Below are 8,060 nucleotides of genomic sequence, written 5' to 3'. Positions count from 1 at the left end.
GGGCATACCCACTTCCCAGGGGAATGGTGGCTGCAAAGCTAGCGAGCCGTTGTCGCCGTTGATAGGGGTGAAAACTGCCCAGTCCAGCAGATCCCAACAAAACCACTGCTGTGATGTCATTGCGGCTGTGGTTCCAGCTGCTTATCGTCTCCTGCTCCGGCTTGTTTCCCAAGCCTGAAAGCTCTGTGATCTAATCTACGTCCGTTCAGTAAGTTTCTTTTCCGCTCACATCTGTTTCCATTGTTTTCACTAAAGACTCCTGCCTCCCTGCCCACAGATGATTGGACCAGAGCAGACACCTGACTCACAATAGACCAATCAGATTATGTCTCCCGACTGAGCTTCTGTTGGCCGCGCGGAAGGCCCCGGGGGTCTGGGTGCAGGTGGGCAGGAGAGAAAGCACAGCCGGAAGCGAGAATCAAGTAGACACAGAGAGAGAGAAGCTGCACGTGACGCCAGAGAGACTGGCTCCTGACGCTTTCCAGTTCCTGGTCCTAGTTCCTCGTGTCGCCCTACTCCATTTCCACCACTTGGGTTCCCCGAGTTGGCCCTGCATCCATACATTAAGATTGAACCATATGAAAGTGTTGTTTTTAAAGGTCAAGAAGAGCAAATATTAGCAATTATGTATGGTTCAACCTAATGCATTACCCCTTTTGGCCTAGCCTAGTTCAAGTGGGTTTCTTTATTTGCAACCCGAAGGGCTGTGTCTACAACAGTCGGACATTCCATCAACTCAATAATAAGAGCGGAACCGGCAGAGACACAGCAGAAACAGAAAATAAGGGTTTTCCTGTTTGCCGAATACTGTCTCCAGTGAGGAGGCTGCCCTACAGACCGAAGGCTATAAGACTCCCCATCTCATCTCCAGTATCCTCTCTGAGGTCACCGTCCTGTGCTGGTTTGTTTATTTATTTGACAGAGTGAGAGTGAGCAGAGGGAGGGGCAGAGGGAGAGAGAAAATCCTCCCGCAGACTCCCTGCTGAGTGCGGAGCCCGTGTTGCATTGCATCCCAGGGCCTTGAGATCATGACCTGAGCAGAAATCAAGAGCCAGCCACTTAACCGACTGAGCCACCCAGGCGCCCCCTGTACTGGTTTATGACGCATGAATATCCTTTTTTTTTTTTAAGATTTTATTTGTTTATTTAAGTAATCTCAACATCCACCGTGGGATTCGAATTTACAATCCCAAGATCAAGAATTGCTTGCTCTACCCAGTGAGCCACCCAGGTGCCACTAAATTCCTATTTTAAAGGCTCAAAAATTTTTAGTAACTTATTCAAAGGTACACAAATGAAACTGAAGAGCAGGGATTTGACCCCAGGTCTTTGTGGGGCTTAAACTCACATTTTTACTTCACTGATCTTTTTTTTTTTTTAAGATTTTATTTATGTATTTGACAGAGAGACACACAGTGAGAGCGGGAACACAAGCAGGGGGAGTGGGAGAGGGAAAAGCAGGCTTCCCGCTGAGCAGGGAGCCCAAAGCAGGGCTCCATCCCAGGACCCCTGGATCATGACCTGAGCCGAAGGCAGACACTTAACTACTGAGCCACCCAGGCGCCCCTTCACTGACCTTTTAAATAAATTCTCCTGGCCTTTCTGATCAGAGCTTACGTTACAAATTATAGACCAGATTAGTGGCCTTTCACTTTTGGGGAGGCCCCCTCGGAACACCTGATGAAAGCCATGGACCCACTCCAGAACATTCATAGATGTGTATAGAATGTTGCCTCCTGGCTTGGTTCATGGACCTTGATGAAGCTCACTTTCTGCCATAAATCTCATGACCAATGAACCTCTCCCAGAACCTCAGCCCCATCCCACTTACCTCAAATAATATTATTCATATTAACTCATGGTCTTTAATAATGCTTTTGTTTTCTCCACATCATGGAGTCTCCCACTCATTTATGTACTTTCTCCTACCTAAACTAATTGTCCAACAGTAAGGACTGGTTGGACAAGTTCTATCACAAAGTGATACATCCATACTGTGGATTATTATATCGTCATTGAGGTGATGGCTGGGGCTGGAGTAGACCTGGGTGGTAGGAAATGAGGGAAAGGACTGCTGAGTGTTCAAAACCTAGCTGAGGGACGATCATGAATTTGCTGTGGTGTCGCCCTCCCTTCCCCTGCACTGGGCCTTTTCTTCTGGTTGGAGTCAGCAGTCCTGGAGAGGGGAGGTGGAAAGACAATTTGGGGGGTGGGTTTCAAGGATGGGGCCTAGGAAGCCAAAGTAACCAATGAACATTGAGGGTCCTGGTAGAGGAAGTGATGCATCGATGGGCTGGATAAGAAAGGAAGTGAGGCTAAAATTAGGGGGTGGAATGGGGCAAAGGGGATGATCTGAGAGGCTGGAGCTTCATTTATTGGGGTGGGGCCTGTTTTCTCTTGCTGTGTATTGCTGCTCCCTCACACATAGCCTGGTGCTCAGGAAATGTATATTGAATGAATTAATTAACGAATGCATGGGTCATGACTCTGACATTAGAATCAGAGACCGATATTCTGCTTTCATCAGAGATCTGGCAGGATCCACAGTGGTGTTAAGCACCCCTCAGGTCAGAGAGAACTGAGTTCAGATCCAAGTGTCATCAACAATAAGCTGTGTGACCTTGGACAAGTCATCTGACCTTTCTGAGCCTAGACTTTCTTTTCTGTAAATAGGGATAATAACAGCTCTTTGGGAAGTTCGCGGTGCCATGTGTCAAACACTCAGCATGGTGTCTGGCACTTTGTGATCACTCTCTAAGTACTGCAGGAGCAACAGTGATCTCCAAGAATCGGTTGGTTTTGGAGGCTGCATCCAAACTAAATTGCTGCATTTAGTTAGAGGACATGAGGGAAGGGACCCGAAGCCAGACTGTCATCTCTGCTTACCACCTGAGTGTGACACTTCTGAGCCTCCATTTCTTCATCTACATAGTGGGGATAATATCAGGACCTATCTAACCAATTGGTTGGGAGAATTGAGTGCTAATGCCTATAAAACATTTAGCACATTGCAGGTTTGGAATAGATGTTGGCCCCTGGGATTCCTTATCAACTGAACTGGAGCAGTCCAAGGGAGGAGGAGGCTTTGTTGAGGGCTGAAGACCAGGGTTTGGGACATGTTAAGTTTGAGATGGCATAAGATGTGAGGTGGAGCTATTGGGTAGTCAGCTGGATATAAGTCTCCAGGGGAGGTCTGAGATGAGAAAACAGTTGGAGAGGCATCCGCACAGAGATGGTCTTTAAAGCCTTGGACAGGGCAAGCTCACCAGGGGAGTGAGTGCTCCGAGAACAGACAAGAATGAGGACCAAACTCTGGGGCTTGTGACATTTAGCAAAGAGGGAGATGACTGTGACTGCAAAGTTGGTGATCAGACACAGCAGTGTTGAAGCTACACAGCTGGCCTGCCCCGGCAACATTTACCTAACACTCTTCTATACACAGGCAACCCTCAGAGATATTGCAGGTTCCGTCCCAGACCACCACGAGTTAAATGAAGTTTCCGGTTTCCTAGTTATGTTTACACTATGCTGTAGTCGACCAAGTGTGCAGTAGCAGCTGTCTGAAAAAAACAACATTTTATTGCTAAAAATGCTAACCATCATCAGAGCTTCCAGTGAGTCATAATTACTGAACACAGCTCACCATCACAAATATAATGGTCATGAAAAAGTTTGAAATATTGCTAGACTTAATTACCAAAATGTGATACAGAGACATAAAGTGAACAAATGCTGTTGGAAAAATAGGATCGGGGTAGACTAGCTTGACACAGGGTTTTGTAAAAAAAAAAAAAAAAAAAAAATGCAGCATCTGCAAAGCATGCTTGCACAACAAAATAAGGTACGCCAGGCTCTGTGAAAAATGCTTTACAGAAATTAACTTATTTATTTATTTGTTTGAGAGAGAGAGAGAGAGTACAAGCTGGGAGAGCAGCAGGCAGAGGGGGGAGCAGGCTTCCCACTGAGCAGGAAGCCTGATACGGGACTCGATCCCAGGACCCTGGGATCATGACCTGAGCCAAAGGCAGCCGCTTAACTGACTGAGCCACCCAGGGGCCCAGAAATTAACTTATTTAATTAACTCATGAGAAAACAGAAACACAGGAAGATAAATGACTTGCCCAAGGTCACCCAGCCAGTGAGTGGCAGATCTGGGATTCAAACTCTGGCCTCCTGGCCTAAGAGTCTCCATCACTTCTGCTTCAAATTGTGGGTTAACAAAGTACTGACTGGGTGTTCGGAGGGAATGCTGAATTTCTTAGCCTCTGACTCCTGAGAGCAGAGCTAGGAAAATCATCATGAAATAAATTGCCCTCAGAGATCCCATTTAGCCTTGACACTCTAGGATCAACCCCAAGTAGCATTTCAGATTTTTGGTTGAGGAAAGAAGAGGAAGGAGGTTTGGTTAAGGTATGTGTAACCCTGATCAATCATTTACTCCATGCAAGGTGCTAGAAGGTCCTGGGGTGGGGAGGTTAGGAGGAGGGCTTCTCCTCCAACCGCGGACTAAAGCACCTGCATTTCTCACTCCCTAGGCTAGTTACTCTCAGAATAATGGTGGCTGATTTGAGGCTGGAGCCAGAGTCCAGGTGGGAAGCTGGGGTGGCCCAGGGGCATGCATTAGCCTTGGGGCTCCTCTTGATCTCCATTGGGGTAGTGTCGCTTTTACCTCAATTGCCCCATAAAACCTCACTGTGATATGGAGGCAGTTTGAGTTCATTTACCCCTCTTGGAAGATCCTCAATGAGTGTCTGAACAAACAGGTGGACCCCGGCTGAAGAGGGAAAGGGGCAGGGCATGGGTGGGAGGAGGGATGGAGGGTCAGATGCGCTCATAAACTCCAGTGAAGGGAAAAGGAGCGCCGCTGAGTCAGGCGTCCCGGTGCCAATGTCGTGCTGTCCCACACCCCCACCACGCCTGTCCTGCCTTTGATTCTGACCTTGGATGAGTAGCTATTGAGGAGAAAACAGTTCTGACAACGCAGAAGGAAGTCAATGGGAAAGGAAGTTAAGTGGGGCCCCAGAGAGGCTGTCTGGTCCATCCTGCGGGCTCTTTTCCACGTCCCCTGGCCTGGAGCTTCTCAGGGTAACTGCAGCACAACCACTGGGAGTGTAGCAAACGCAGATTCCAGGGCCCCACACCCAAGCCAGAACTTCTGGGGGTCAGAGCCCAGGAATTTCTATTTTTCACAAGCCTTCCTTTCCTGCACCCTCAGCAGTGTATGATGAAGACCACGCTGTAAAGAACACAACCTCAGGGCGCCTGGGTGGCTCAGTCGGTTAAGCGACAGACTCTTGATTTCGGCTCAGGTCATGGTCTTGGAGTCCTGGGATCAAGCCCCTGCCCCATGCTCAGTGGGGAGTCTGCTTCTCTCCTTCTCCCCTTCTCTCTGCCCTTTCTCCCACCTCAAATCAATCAATCAATCTTTAAAAACAAAATGTTCCAGATCCCATAACTTTGTGATTCCATCCTGGGGTTTTAGTTCAAGGACATGCTTTCTAAAAAATCATATAAAGAAACTCACTGTGGTCTCACATTTAATGGGGTAAGCTGGGCCCTCCCAAAGGTCCAACAGTAAACATTATGCATCCATTTCTAATAATAAACATGGCAGCTTTATGGAAACATGGGACTGTGTTTTCAAACTAATGCTGAGCAAAGAAAAATAGAGTGGTATTGCATTTACATAGTGATTATAGCTCTCATTTATCTGCCATAATTAGAGTCAGTGAGAAAGAAAACACAAGGATGAGAGAGGAGACAGAAGAGCGAAAGATGGAGGAAGAAAGTAGAAAAATAATAACACTTATTGAGTTAGGGCGATGGGTTATGGAGGATTTTTGGAAATGTCTTTAAATGCTATTGACAGTTGTTGTGGTACTAAGTAGGGACTCCACACAGGGGCTCTGTGGCTTTGGGCAAGTTACTTCTCTGAAGCCCTGGTTCCTCCTTGGCAAAATGGGGAAAATGACTCTTACTTCATAGAATCTTTTTGAAGAATAAATGAGATAATCTGTGTAACACACTTAGCAGCATGCCCAGTGCATAATAAACACCTGATAAATGTTAGCTATTATTGCTGTTGTTCTGCCGTCATTAGCATCAAAGGGGAATCCTCACATGCTCTAGGTAGGAGCACACAGCGCTAGAGCACTTCAGACAGGCAGCAGAGTAACAGATATAAATACAAAACCTCTTTGTTCCAGGGATTTCATGTCTAGAAATTCATCCTTAGTGAATAATCTGACATGTGTACTGAGGTGTGAAAGAGAAGGTTTATGTCAACTTTCCAACCAGGGCCTGGCAGAATGGCTCCCGCGAAGAAGTGTGGCCAGAAGGGCCATTCTGCCATTAACGAGGTAGTGACCAGAAAACATACCATCACCATTCACAAGCACATCCATAGAGTGGGTTCAGGAAGCGTGCCCCTAGGGCACTCAAAGAGATCTGGAAATTTGCCATGAAAGAGATGGGAGCTCCAGATGTGCGCATTCACACCAGGTTCAACAAAGCTGTCTGGGCCAAAGGAATAAGGAATGTTCCATTCCGTCTCCGTGTGAGGTTGTCCAGAAAACATCGCGAGGATGAAGAATCACCAAACAAGATCTATATGGTGGTTACCTAAGTACCTGTCACCGCTTCTGAAAATCTATCACAGTTAATGTAGATAAGAACTAATTGCTGATTGTCAAATAAAGGTCTAAAACTGCAAAAAAAAAATGTTTATCTCAGAGTTATTTGTCATAGAAAAAGTTTAAAGATCTTTTTTTAAAGATTTTATTCATGGGCGCCTGGGTGGCTCAGTCAGTTAAGTGACTGCCTTTGGCTCAGGTCATGATCCTGGAGTCCTGGGATCGAGTCCCACATCGGGCTCCAGTCCCGCATCGGGCTCCCTGCTTGGCGGGGAGTCTGCTTCTCCCTCTGACCCTCCCCCCTCTCATATGCTCGCTCTCTCTCTCATTCTCAGTCTCTCAAAATAAATAAATAAATCTTTAAAAAAATAAATAAAGATTTTATTCATTTATTTGACAGAGAGACACAGCGAGAGAGGGAACACAAGCAGGGGGAGGGGGAGAGGGAGAAGCAGCCTTCCTGCTGAGCAGGAAGCCCGATGCGATGCGGGGCTGGGTCCCAGGACCCTGGGATCATGACCTGAGCTGAAGGCAGATGCTTAACGACTGAGCCACTCAGGTACCCCTGTCATAGAAAAAGTTTAGAAAAATAACCTGAAGATCAAGTTACATTGTTACATAACATGTACATAATGTTTACTTAACAAGTTATGTAAATTACAACATACAGACAATAGACTATGAACATTCTGGAGCTATTAAAAGGGATATGATTTACCTTTATGTCATGATACAGACATGTACCCATATCATTATATAAAAATGAGGTTACAGGGGTGCCTGGGCGGCTCAGTCGGTTAAGCATCTGCTTAATCATCAGGTTATAATCCTGGGGTCCTGGGATCGAGCCCCACACTGGGCTCCTTGTGCAGCGGGGAGTCTGCTTCTCCCTCTCCCTCTGCTTGCGGCTCCCTCTGATTGTGCTCTCTCTCAAAATAAATAAATAAAATTAAAAAAAAAACCCTCAGCTACAGAACAATATAGTCTCATTTATAGAAGAAGTATATGTATATGCTTTAAGTTTAGAAGGATAGACACAAACTATTAAGGGCCATCTCTGCCAAGTGACAGGACTGTTACTTGCTCTGAGTTATGAAATGTTAATATATATAACTTATCAGAAAACCCGTGATAATGATAATGATGATGAGGATGTGTGTATGTGTGTGTGTTTATGGTTTTTTTAAGAAATAAGACCTCTGGCAGGAGTAAGGAATTCCAAGACTGGAGACTGAACACTGGCAAAATGGGGCAAAGTGGGTTTCACCTGCTCAGAAATCATTCAGTCCCAGATCTGTGGTGAGTTCTGCTTTAGATAGAAATGATGAGGATTCAAAAAGAAAGAAAGAAATGATGGGGATTCATGAAGAGCTGATTCTGGAAAAGGAGACCGACTTGCAGAAATTTCCATAATTAATAATAAGAAAA

At 45.9% G+C, this 8,060-nt stretch overlaps 1 pseudogene; it reads left to right on the top strand.

Moving 5' to 3' along the window:
• Window positions 1-6,308: 6,308 nt before the first annotated feature.
• LOC118357019 lies at window positions 6,309-6,678 on the top strand (annotated as a pseudogene).
• The last annotated feature ends 1,382 nt before the right edge of the window (window positions 6,679-8,060 follow it).

Source organism: Zalophus californianus, chromosome 5 (assembly GCF_009762305.2).
Source record: "Zalophus californianus isolate mZalCal1 chromosome 5, mZalCal1.pri.v2, whole genome shotgun sequence".
NCBI classification, from domain to species: Eukaryota; Metazoa; Chordata; class Mammalia; order Carnivora; family Otariidae; genus Zalophus; species Zalophus californianus.
This window is presented reverse-complemented; position numbering and strand designations above follow the sequence as displayed.